Genomic DNA, 13,343 nt, shown 5'->3' with positions numbered 1-13,343 from the left:
TCTGCCTCCTCTAACTCAAATCTTTCAGTATTGCTCTAAAAGAAAATGGATTTGGGCTGAATTTGCAAAGCTTTTTATTTTTCATAAAACTAATCTTTCTTTCTGTGAGGGTTTTTTTTTTTTGCACAGTTTGTGTGAAGCAGGCTTTAAAACATTAGGCATAAGTCTGAGAGTAATGATAACCAGCGATTTGAGACAGAGGAGAATTAGTAGCAGCTCCAGGTATCACTGAGTACGAAGGTCTCCGTCATTAAGGACCACGACTAAATAAACATGCTGGGATATGATTGCTTTATTGCTCTTTGCTCATTTTATGTCGTTTTATTGCCTTACTAACGGCTATAGGATTAGGCGGGTAAGGGAGTTCTGAAAATGTAGAACTGAAAGAGGTATATAAAAAAGTGTGTGCTTCCCATAGAGATTCCAACTTTTCCTCATCATGGATGATGGAGAGACTAATTTACCTTGCATAGATAAGTGAAGGTAGGGAGAGAGGCACAGAGGGACTTAAAGAACAGATCCATTTCTAGGCTTCATCCTCACTTTAGTACAGCTGATGATTTTTATGTGCCTTTATAGTGGCCCCAGTGGGAGAGGCTGTGTCATTACAAGTAGTGCTTTTTTCCTCCACAATTAGCCAAACGGTATGTTTCTGATCCAGGGTCTACGTGTGAAAATATGCAGGTAAGATTACTTTTATATATCTTTAACTATTAAATAAAACACTCTCATTTCTGATATTGCCAGAATCAATCTGGTATACTGGTGTAGGAGTATCACTTCTGAGGACAGAAAGTACTGATGGGCTAATAATTTTACTGCTTTCTATTTTGCATGCACTGCAGTTTACAAGATCAATAAAGAATGTAGTGCCTCAGCAGACCTACAATTTAGACTGTAAGAATCTCTGTTCTTGACTAAAGTCCTGTTGTATCTAAATAAGGGGAGCTAGTTTCATCCCTGGTGTCTAGAAGTGATTTTCTGTGTTGTCAGTTTCTTCCAAGGGAAAGAACGATGTATGACCCATAAGGTTTCTAGTAAAGTAATGCTGTCTTAGCTGAAGCCAGTGGATATATTTTTTTTTTAATAGGAAAACCTAAAAATGACATGCACATATTTGGATCTTAATAGCAGGGAGTTACATTTGGGATGCAGAAAAAAAAAATTGTCTTTCAGAACTTTATGAGTGGCCAGTGTATATTTTGTTTGTATTTAAGAATTATACATACACATATATAAGGATGTATAGAACTAATAGGTAGCATTGACATAAATATACATAAACCAAAAAAAAGATAGTGACTGCCCAGCAAAAGCTTAGCATTTAAAAGTGCAGTTCACCCAAGAAAAGTCAGAGAGGCTGACTGCAAGAGTTGGAAAGTAGTTCTCAAGGTTACTACAAAATGTCCCTTTGTTTCCTTCATGCCTTCATCCTTCTTGAAACCCTCTCCACATAGTCAAATTAAACTTATTTTTCTTTCAGGCTTTCCTACTGCAAACCCTGTTTTACTATGTAGTTTACCCAGTACCTGAACATTAGAGTCATCCAAAGAGCAGGGAATCTTTTATTCATATGCTTCTATGTCAACAGTTCCACAGTCTTAAAAACCATTTTGTCTTATTCCCTATATGTAGTCCTTCCAGATAGTATTTCAAGAGATTGTATAAATTCTATGCTTTTTTATTCTACAAGTGGAAGAAAATCTGTCATCAACATTGTCTGATGACTTAAGCATTTTCTTGAAGTTTTTTTAATCTTCAGAAATGCCTTTTTACCTTGAATGAAAGCACTGTGTTCTCAACCTTTATAATTCAAGTAAGAATTTTCTTTAGGAGCATAGTTGGTTTGCATTGCAGGTAGCTTAGCATTTATTTTACTCTTATTGGCTGCAGGTATTACCTAGAGGTGAGGATGGAAACACAGCCTCGGATATCAGCCTTCCCTGATCTGTATATGGAGAACTGAAGCTTCTGTACTCTGTTCTTTTATTTTTTGAATGTAAGTAAAGTTTTGCTGCATTCTTCAATAACCTCCTTGCTTGCTAGAGACTATACCATTAGCTGTCCTATGGTATAGGACATACACACCTAATACACAATAGGCTAATACACACCACTCTCAGAAAATGATGACCTTTTGGAGACACAACTGTTGGAAAGGTCCAACAGTTTCATGTGCTCCTGAAAGCCACATAAATACCAATGAAATTGGAGAACTTGCTGGTAGGTTGGTGGAAGGTATGCACACCCCAAAGATTTTTGCCAAATGATATAATTATATTGTTCACCCAAGGCTGTGTTCACCCAAGGCCTTCCTTAAAGGCAACTGCTCCCTCATCATATATTATTACTTTCTCCATTTGTCCAGATTTTCCAATATCCTTCTGGGAAAGATGAACAGAAGATCTGTGAATCACTAGTTTCTTCTCCCTTTTTTTAATTGGTATGCTTTAACCAGCTAATTAAGGACTTTGCAGCTCCGACATGTGTTGACCTTGAAGACCCAGTCCTTGAAAGGTGGTGATTTTTTCTACTGATTTCATTAGGCTTTGAATGATCAGATATTCTTCAGTTCTGCGCCTTAAATATACAACACTTCAAAAAATATTTTTCCCCTTTCCACTTTCTTAAGTGAATTCTACCATGGACATTTCCCTCTCTCCCCCATTGAACTCCATGATTCTTGTTCCTTCCTACTCAGCAGCAACTCATGTGTTTTGAATTCAGTCCCACTTGGTTCATCAGGATGACTTTTTGCACATTTTCCCTGTTTAATTATATAACGCCACTTTTGCTCAATTTGTGCAAACATCCTTTGGACTTGTTACAATTTGATTTTCTGTCAAGGATAGTTCCAAAGAAGAGAAAATGATGGGCAGAGGAAATGATGCTGGTGTATACCTTATTTGCAATTCTAATAACAGCTTTGTGAATTTGAACACTTTAGTAAAGAGCACTTCACTCAAGTGCACATTACCGCAGAACTTGCTAAACATGCCTAAGAATAATGTTACTCCAATCTGGGCAAATTAGATGGATAACATCATTTGCAGCAGTTGTTAATTATGTATCAGCTGCAGTTACAGCATAATTCTGTTAATTGCTTATCACACTAAGGTTAACTTTCTGGCATTTATATTTGTTTAATTCATAATTAGAATAACACACTTGATATTGTTCACTGACCACTTAAAAAAAAAAGATTAATGATGCAAATGTTCAGCAACATAAGACTGGAAGAGATTTCCTCACTCATCAACTTGGCTGATGTCACCACCCCATATAATGCCTTTCATAAATTTCTCTCCGTGTCTTAAAACCAGTTAGGTTCCTCGCCTCCACTACCTAAATGGAGGTTTGTTACAGTGCTGTAACCCTGCCATGTTTAGAAGCTTTCCACTTGCCAGCCTCAAATTTATGTCTTTGTTCTTATGGCAGCATTGTTTTATTGTCTAAATATTTTCCCCCCCCTACGAAGTTTACCATGCATGATTTATTTGTAGAATAAACTCCCTCTCGCTTTTCACTTTCCTGAGACGGGCAAACCAACTCCTTTTAGTCTCCCTCTGTAAGATGTACGTTCTTATGCCCTGAACATGGCTGGCAAGCCATTAGTGCTCCTTAATTCCAGCTGTAATGGCAGCTTTTAAACCCCTCCTCGTGCAGATGGAAGCAGAAATGCCATTCACTGTCAGATGAATGACAGATAGTAGGAGGTGTAGATGAGTTCTGCTGGCTCTACGAAAGGTTTCCAGAAGTACTGGTGGAAGCGACTGGCTGACTTCTTATTCTGGCTAAGTGAACAGATATGGCAGTATTTTAATTAAAACTGTTTGAGACAGCTAAGTCATAAGTCAATCTTTTCAAACCAAGTCCATCATGGTAACTTAATTTATGTATACATCTAGAAAATAGAGAATGCTGTAGTAATTTATCCAGGGGAGGCTAGAAAGGTATTGTGATTGAGAAACTGGGGGACACTTGGGGAACAATCCTGTATTGGGGGAAGAATTAGGGGACTGGCTGGAGAGAAGCTCTGCTGAGAAGAACCAAGCGGTCTTGGTAGACAGCAAGCAGAGCCTGAGCCAGCAGTGTGTCCTGGGAGCAGAGGGCCAACAGCATCCTGGGCTGTATTAGCAGGATCGAGGGAAGTGATTATCCCCCTTTACTCAGCACTTGTTTGATGGCATCTGAAACAGTGCATCCAGTTTTTCCACCTCCCCTCCCTGCCCAGCCCCCTTCTTCCTTCCATGAAAGACATGGGTAAACTGGAGGAAAGTCAGTGGAGGGCCACCAAGGTGGTCAGGGGTTGGAACACCTCCCTGGTTGAGGAGAAGCTAATGGACCAGAGCTGTTTCAGCCCGGAGATGAGATGGCTTTGGGGGAGGGAGCCTCACAACAGCCTCCGGTACTTCAAGGCAGTTTGTGAAAAGATGGAGCCAGGCTTTTCACTGTGGTACAGGTGGGAGGACAAGAGACTATGGACGTTAAGTTGACACAGGAGAATTTCAGACCGGATGTAAGAAGAAAAATCCCCCTGCCAAGGACCAGGGGGCATCAGGTCCAGCAGAGGAACAGGGTGCCCAGAGAAGTTGGGCAGTGTTTGTCCTTCAAAGTATTTCAATATATGAGTGGATAAAGCCCTTAGCAACCTGGTATGATCTACATTGAAGGGAAAGTTGAACTAGATGATCTCCTGAGGTCCTTGAAATTAAGGGTTAAGATTGTATTAAGGATTCCTCATGTCCATAGTGGTATTTCATATAGTTCCTCCTTTTGAACTCATAAAACTGATTATCGGGTGTCATAGAAATGCCCAGCCTTTTAGTTCACTTCTGTATCTCTTATTCCTTGACTGAATTTTATATTCAGGTCCCCTTCAGGAAATAACATCAAGACAGTAATATATTTTTTTTAATTATTATCATTTTTCCTTTTTCCTTTTTCTTTTCTCCTTTTCCTTTTCCTTTTCCTTTTCCTTTTCCTTTTCCTTTTCCTTTCTTTTTCTTTCTTCTCTTCAAAACAATATAGCACAGCAATCTGCTACAATACTACTTTAGTCACTTTAATTCTCTTCAGTCTCAGATATTAGCAAAGAACCCAGTGTCCTGTTTCACCTCTGAGTCTTCTCTTTGCTTTTCTCTCCTAACAAATGAAAAATACGACTTCACTTACATAAAATAAAACTGCTTAAAACAAAGACTGTGTCTTAATGTCTTTTTAGGATTCAATGATTCTGAAGACTTTGGGGTCCCAAGTATTTATTTCTGCCACACTTCCTAGGAATGGTTGGATTTCAGATTTTTTTTTTAACTGTTCCTTCCAAGACAACAGTAGACAACAGTGCTGTAGTTTTGTTTCATTTTTTTTCCCAAGAATGCTATGCAGATCAAATGAGACAAGTCACATCAATCTTCAATTAGAAAATATTTATCATGTTTCCTATCCGTAACATTTATTATATGTCAAAAAAAAGCATAACAAATAAGTTTCAGGGTTTTAGTTGTACTTATTCAAATGCCCAGGCAAGGCTAAGTTTTAGCAAGAAGGTGCATTTTTTAGACCGAGCAGGACATCCACTTCAAAAGGCCAATGTTGATATTCTCTTTGGTGCAGTGATTGTGTTGTTGCTGCTAGGTGTAACAGTCAGTCTACTGTAACAGTGCCTTGAACTCTAGACCTTACATCACCTAAAAAAGAAAATCCTGTTATGCCTATTTTTTCCACTAACCTGCAGATTCTGAAAGTTTTCAAATGACTAATTAGTTGTATCTGTAATAAAACCTTAACATAAATGGTTAGGATACACCCAGTAGTGACGTTTTCATCACCTAAGTGAAGTCATCTTTGTTTCCTTGCACACCACTGCTACTGACTCAGTCTTCCTGATTCCTAAACAGATTTGTTTTGCAGTTCTTTCTGATTAGGACATTCTTTTCTACTGTGATTTTGCTTCTTTTTGGAAGTTGAAAGACTAACTTTTCATAGGAAGTTACTTTTGCCGTTCTCACAAATCATCTAGGGGTATTTAAATACTAATGTGTTTTAAATGCTATTTATTTACAGAACTTATTGATCAAAAGTGGACTGTCACCTTAGATATTTTCTCACGTGTCTAATTAAAGCAATGTTATCTGGAAGATGAATCAGTTTTAGGTGTTGTCAGGGCATTTAATCAGCAGAAAGTGCAGTTTACAGCTGCTTTTCCTCCTTAATCAGATTAAAAGACGTATACCTTTACTGCATTGTTCTGAAAAATCGCAAAAACCATGGAGTGCAACAACTTTTGTGTGTCCTCTGTGATAAATTTAGCAGATTAGTTCTGATTTCTCCTTTTGTTCAACATAGAGTGTAGCTTTGATAAGGCAGCCTAACTTCAAGTGGAAAGCTGTTCCTGCAGCTGCATCTACACTGTGGGATAAGTGCATCACAGTCCTGGCCCCAGGAGATGCACTTGAATAGTGTCCCAGCAGGGTGGGGAAATGACCTGTGTCCTCTGCGTGCCTTGTATGTCTGGCACCCCAGGCCACAGAGGGTATCAGGTAGGCTCTGAGCCTGTGTGCATGCTTGGTGTACCTTCCAAAGCAAATTATAGAGGCCTATCCTCCAGGGATTTTGGGTACACATTCACAAACCGGTACTGCAGGCGAGACCGTGCAGGACAGCTGCTCCACATTTAGGTACGGTAACTTGACATCTGCTTTGTCGCTTTCTGTTATGAGGAATGTTCTTCGCCTAGCTTATTTTTGGATTATATTACATGTATCTCAGTTTTTGTCAAACACAGAGATACCTGGGTCTGATTCTGTTAATCCTCACTTGGTATAGTGTCCATCATTTTATGATTGCACACGTTAAGTTGGCTGACTCTCTTCCTGAAGCTCAGGCCCTCTGAAACGTGTCTTAAGCTGGAGTAAACATCCATTATGTGAACTAGGAGTATAACAATATTTTGAATTTGTTTTAAAATGTGATAAATTATGTTTTTTTCTGGCATTCATAACCTGTAACAGGTGGGTTATATGAGATACTTTCCGTTTTGAGAAAGTGCTCAGGTGGGTAGTGCAGGAGGTAGGTCTCTATCCAGGGTCTCCACCATCAGCTCTCTTCTCTGATTTTGGGGAGTCATTTGCGTAGACTCACTCCACCTAACTCTAGGTGTCTGTTGTGTTTGGTTAGACAACCAGTGGGAAGAAATTAGTGTTTTGAGAGGTGATTCAGTTCAAAGATAGATTTACTATCAAAGATAGGTTTGATGAATCTGTTTAGAAGTGCCTGTTTCTGATCATTGCATACAAAGGGAGTTAGGCATGTAGTTTGCATGCAGATGACTATGTTGTAGACACGTGTAGTCAAGTGTCATAAACCCTATCTTTAGTTGGCCTTTGCCTCAGTTCTCTGTTCATAAAAAGAGGAATATAGTTTGGCCCTCTCTCACAGATATGGAGGTAATGTTACTGACTGCAAGCTTCTCAGATAAAATAATAGAGCCTACCTACATGAATACATTAAAAACAAGGAATACAGCCACATGAATATTGCTGATGTCCAGAAAACCCACCCAGACACAGCTGTTACCTATAATACTTAAGGTAGAACTGATCATGTAACCTACATTATTGCAGCTACACATAACTTTTCAGATTGCATCTTGATGATTTACATTGTGTTTTTACTCATAACTGCACCTATGACCATTTCTCAAAGTTTCCTCTTACCTGCTCTTAAGACAGAGACTAAGTACAACCTTGCAGAACTGTTTCTCTCATAGTTTCCATGCCAGTGATTTGTTTCCTGCTCAGCTTGATCAGTGTTCCGGCTTTATTAATCAGAGGGATGCAGCCTACCTTATTTTTCTAATATTTATCATCAGCTTTTAAAAGGGACCTTTACTGATTTTGAGCATATTAAAATCACTGATAAAAAATCTGTTGGGAGCAGATATATCTGTATTTCTTGGAAGTCACAGTAGTTAATGTTTTATTCCTACCTGGGAACACACCTAGCATGTGTTAAAATTAAGAGATAACCACTGGCCAATTGCAGAGCGGATCTGTATGTGTACAGCAAAGAATAGACTTAAGCTCCTTCTCCAGAGGATTCTGTTTCATGTGCACTGGGATCTGAATTTACTGCACTTACAATGCAGATGCCTCTGCCCATAAAGATATCAAGTGTCCAGGGCCTCCCTGATTCTTAGGACAGCCATGTTGTTTGTATTTTCAAGGAGATACTGTTGTCATTTTATGTTTGCTGAAACCAAGAATGACTTTGTTCTCTTAAGGAAAATAATGTAAGAATTTTAATGTAAAATTTCTTGGTTTATGACCTAGTGTAATGGTTTCCTTGGCCAAATTTAGGATTTTTAGAAGCTTTGGATTGTTGGTTTTGATACGCTTTACAAGCTAGATTTTCAGCAGTACTCAATCCCATCATATATTACTGTTCTCAGAGTTAAAAGTATCCCTTTGAAAATCAGGGTATTTTACATGCATGCCTCTTCAGGAGATGAGTTGTTCTAAAAAATCTTCATATTTATTTGATGCATAAAATCGAGTTATTTTGATACTTTAAAGAGATGATCCAAAAGTTCATTGAAACAGAATATATGCCTTTATGCTTTCATGTTGTTCCTTTATTCGGGTAGTATTTTGAATTTTCTGTCCCTTTGCCATACTTTCAGTTTAAACTCATAGTCTTTAACATGCTCTGAACTTCTCATTAACTGATTTTTGTAACAATAAAAATGAGACAAGTTGTCAAGCTAAGCATAACCATGCCAGTGTCTTGGAAGAGTTAAGCCAAGTGTGTTGACACAACGTTCTTTCTGCAGGAATGTGATGAGTCAGTTTAGTCTTTAGTTAAAAATTTTAATTTTAGACAGAGTAACTGAAAATAATGGGACTTGTCTGACTATTCAGTTATTTAATTAGCCTTTTACGTAGGACCAAGAGTTATATAGTCACTAACATGGGCAGAAGTGTACTGAGTTTGTTTTGAAACATTATGTAGCATATATATCTCATTTAGCAGGGGATAGAATATAGAAATTAGAAGACTTGCTGTGATTAATTCATCACACGGAAAAGAAAGATTCTAGGCAAGCTGAAAAAAAGCCCCAAACAAACCTTGCCTTGATACTGGTTAACCTGTTTTTGAACTCTTTCATTGTGTATGACAAAGGCAAGGTTGTTTACTTGTGGAAAAAAAAAATCTCATTATATGGTATTTCTCCAGATAAATGTGGCTAAATTGTAAGTAAAATTTATCTAACTGGCTATATAAAACATTGTTTATGAGCAAGTTGGTGTAAAAACCTGCCAAGGATGCTTATTAAGAAATTACTAATCACCTGGACATGACTGAACAAGAGTATTTAGTCTTGCTTATCTATATCATGATGGTTTGGTTTTATCTTACACCTGAACTCTTTCCTCTTTTCTTCTCATTTTGTTCTGCTCTCCAGGACAAGTCTCTTATTAATTTTCCTGTGTGTATCAGAAAATAATAAGTTACCTGATTTAAGCAAATAATTAACAAGTGACTCCAGTCATTTAACTGTAACTCAGCAAATCTCACCACAAAACTCTATGCTACAAAAATCCTTTAAGCCCCCTAAACTAGTAACACTTCATGGCTATTGTGAGTTTTCAAGAATAAAATGAACTGAAAAATATTAAGTTAAAATAGAAATATTAAATACTAAAGTCTACCTAACAGTAATTCTCATACCTAACAGTAAACCCTATCTGTTGCTATGTAAAAAGCAAATGTATCCTATTTTTTATCCTTCCTCCCCATGAAAATGCACAATTTTCTAATAGTGCCTGCTAACCCCAGACAGGGTTAGCAAATTTACTGTTAATCTGGATGCAAAGCAAGCACAGAAACATATTGAAGTGGCAAAATACAGATTTACTACTAGTTCATGGAGAGAACCTGCACATGGACAATACAATATCAAAAATTACTAGGATCCAGTATGTAGGAGGGAGAGCTTCCCCCTGTCAAATCCACTTTTGTAGGTATACTCAATGATAATTCAGGAGGCAAATCCAGCTGTCACAAAAACACTGAAAATAAATTCCGATGTGTACATATATACACATACACATACTTATACACATACATATGCATATATAAGCTGAGATTTTAAATCTGCATAACATTTGATATCTACATATGTTGCAGTCTACTGTGGACAGCCTCCTGGAACAGCTTGATAAAGGAATGTAACTACTCTGTGTCCTCAGTCTTTACCTCCTAACCCCTGTACCTGGCATACTGTGTTCTGACTGTCATCAGGCTTCCACTTCACCATTAGCTGTCCCTCTAAATCTTCCTTTAGAAATGTGCTGCTTCAACAAGCACCATCATGGCCTTGACTCTTCCATCACCCAGATACACCGCTCTCCATCAGTGCAGTTGCACAGCTGCTAGTTGACATTTCGTGGTGGCCTATATGCAGTGGTCCACATGTGACCTCTTGGCTATGAGTTGGCTTTTCCTGGACTATTTCCTACTCTTCAGCAGTGGTATTATTTGGTGAAAGGCTGTCCAAAATCCCTATGCTAAGTTGAAGGCTGAGAAACCTCAGAAGAAAGTTTTTAACTATTAGCTGCTGACATACAATTATTTTAGGTGTGATCCAGCTCTCCTTAGTTGAAGAAATTCGCTGCCACATGGGAATAATAAAGAAGTGAAATAATAACATTAGCAAAAATATTCCTGATTCTAGTAGGCAATCAATGGCTGGAGAGTGCAGCTGCAGGACCACCACACACAGATATACCACTGGTTTCACTAAACCATTGACAGAAAGTAGCACAGCACATCTGGAAAATGCAGAAGATGCTACCTTAATAATTTTGGTCTGTGCAGAGTGTGGGTGAATGCAATATGAGAGTCATCCTCAAAACACACCTTTCTGTTAAAGAGAGAGCACAAATAAGGGTTTGCGAAGTGGAATGTGTCTTGCACTTTGTGAGATGATACCTGAGGCACTCACTGATATATGTGTAAGTGATAAATAAAATCGCATGTATTACGCGCATGTGTAAGTGATAAATAAAATCAGATAAACCACACAGCTTTGTTTACCTTGACCTTAAGTAGTGGATGTAATATCTTCCCTTTGCATACGGCACCATTATATTACTGTTGCTATGCTAGTAGCATATCACTTCAATGACAATGTGGTATATAAAATGAATAAATCATTTATCCTTTTAGAATAAGCTGCAGAGAATGAAATTTGGACTAGGGAGGGAGGATCTGAAAGCAGGCTATATCCTCAGCCATTGTAAATTATCTTCAAAATTATCCTGCAGCAACTATTCTTCAGGCTCAAAATATTTTAGAGCTTTCATATTCCTTTGATATTTCCCCTCAAGTACAGACAGGGCAAAGACCCTAGTGGATGCAAGATTAAAATTGTAAATTGCACTTCATAGAATTTGGAGTGTTAAATCTCCTATTCAGCTTTGAAACTCTGATGTAGACTAGTCATTGACATCTTGATAACTATTTTGGCAATATTTACAGTTTGCAAAACGTGCTAAGTAGGGTGGGTCCATAGTGTTTGAGAAGTCAGAAGCCAGGCATATTCTTTGTTTTCTGTGTTTATTCATGTCCATAGCTGTTGAAGTTGTAGCCCGGTGTTCTGCAAGACAGATACTTTATGAAGCCAAAAGCATAAATACAAAGACAATTCAGAGCTCGCGGTAATGGTCTGTTCCATTTTACACCAAAATGGAAAAAAACCCCCCTCATCATAACTTATTAAAGAAAGTTATGTATTTTTGCTGTATGATACAGTGGAGCTCAACATAATGAATCACCAATTCAAATGAAAAAAGAGGCAGATTCAATATGTGCAAAAATCTTGGGTTTATAGAATGCCTGGGGTGGTCTAAGTGTCTAAAAATGTGTGTAATGGAAACGGGCTTAGCCTAGATTTCCCACAAAGATCTGTACTTATGTTTCATCTGGCATGATTTGTTGCAATTAATCTTACCACCTTACCTAATAAGTGTGCCGTGAAAACCTGTTATTCAGTTCTGGTACTGGCTTTGCTTTTCTAGTGTTTTATTTAACCACTTATTTTTTAGGACAAAGTCAAAAGGAAGATGTGAAATGAAAAGGCACAGAAGCATCTAAGTGCCATGAATTTATTCGGTAACACTCATAGTTGATGCTGGGTTTGAGAAGTATGTATGAGATGGTGCCTTTGATCATCTTACTGGAAGCAGTTGTTATGCTATGCATTTACTCTCATGATTCACAAATTGTTCTGAAAAATCCTTTAACATTAACCAGCACAAAGGCAACTTTGTCCTTGTTTGGCTCTGAACTTTTTTTTGGGCGGGGAGAGGGGCATGACAATGTTAAGAGACTTGCTGTAATGTTTTAGAGTTTAGAGAAACTGTAGCCATGTTTCCATCATGGTATTTAGGTCTTAAGTACAAAAGGCTATTTATTTTCCAAGAAGGCTAAGAAGTTTGGTAATACACATTTAGATTTTATCACTAATTTTTAGATCTGATCCAACTCTAACAATTTTATTTAAAAAATAAAAAGCCAGCCATCTCTATCAAATAAAGTAATACTACAGTGTTACAAATCTTCTCATGTCAAACACATCGTAATTTTATATGTTTTAGAATACAAGCAAACATTTCCCACTCATTATTCATGGACCATTTATGAAATACTTGGGGGTGGGTGGCAGCAGAGCTGATGTGATGGTGACTGGCAGTGTTCTCCCTGGCGCTGAGGGTGTGTTACAGGAGAGGGACACTCGGTCTCTGGTATTACATGGGTGTGTGTCTTTGTAAGCCAAGGATGAGATTCCCTGCTGACGTGTGGAAATTTGCAGACCACTTCCTGGGTAGCAAGCTTTTGGCAAATAAACTCTAACTTGGAGATCTTTGGCTGAGTTTACCGTAGTATGGTGACATTCTGGCTCAGCGTATGGTTTCATTAGGCTTGGTTAGTACAGACTCCCTGCGTACCCCTTCTCACATGTGTGCCAGCAAATGGGAGGAGACATATCAAAATGTGTGTTTTATTAACATACTGGATAAATATGCCAGCTTATTGGCAAAAATAGGATGCCTTCCAAGTATGTCCACCACAACTCACTGTACTTGCAAAACAAAGAAATACCGTGAAGATGTATTCCTTACATAGAACACATGGGAAACAAGAAAAAAAAACCCAAACTTTTAATAAAGACTTTCTCATAGGGACCTACATTTCTTACTAAGCTGGAATAATAAAAGGACATATTACTACTTATAAAAAAAAAACCAAAACCAAACAAAACCAAAACTGTGATAGTA

At 38.0% G+C, this 13,343-nt stretch overlaps 1 protein-coding gene across 1 annotated transcript in view; it reads left to right on the top strand.

Annotated features, from left to right (window-relative positions):
* The first annotated feature begins 1,899 nt into the window (after positions 1–1,899).
* HNF4G (hepatocyte nuclear factor 4 gamma) overlaps positions 1,900–13,343 on the top strand; it is a 34,754-nt gene continuing 23,310 nt past the window's right edge. The window contains exon 1 of the mRNA XM_072851223.1: positions 1,900–1,999. The gene's annotated coding sequence lies outside the window, so the exon portion shown is untranslated. The remainder of the gene's footprint in view (positions 2,000–13,343) is intronic.

The sequence above is a fragment of the Ciconia boyciana genome, chromosome 2 (assembly GCF_034638445.1).
Source record: "Ciconia boyciana chromosome 2, ASM3463844v1, whole genome shotgun sequence".
Lineage (NCBI taxonomy): Eukaryota > Metazoa > Chordata > Aves > Ciconiiformes > Ciconiidae > Ciconia > Ciconia boyciana.
The sequence above is the reverse complement of the archived record's forward strand: the minus strand, read 5'-3'. Positions and strand labels throughout refer to the sequence as shown.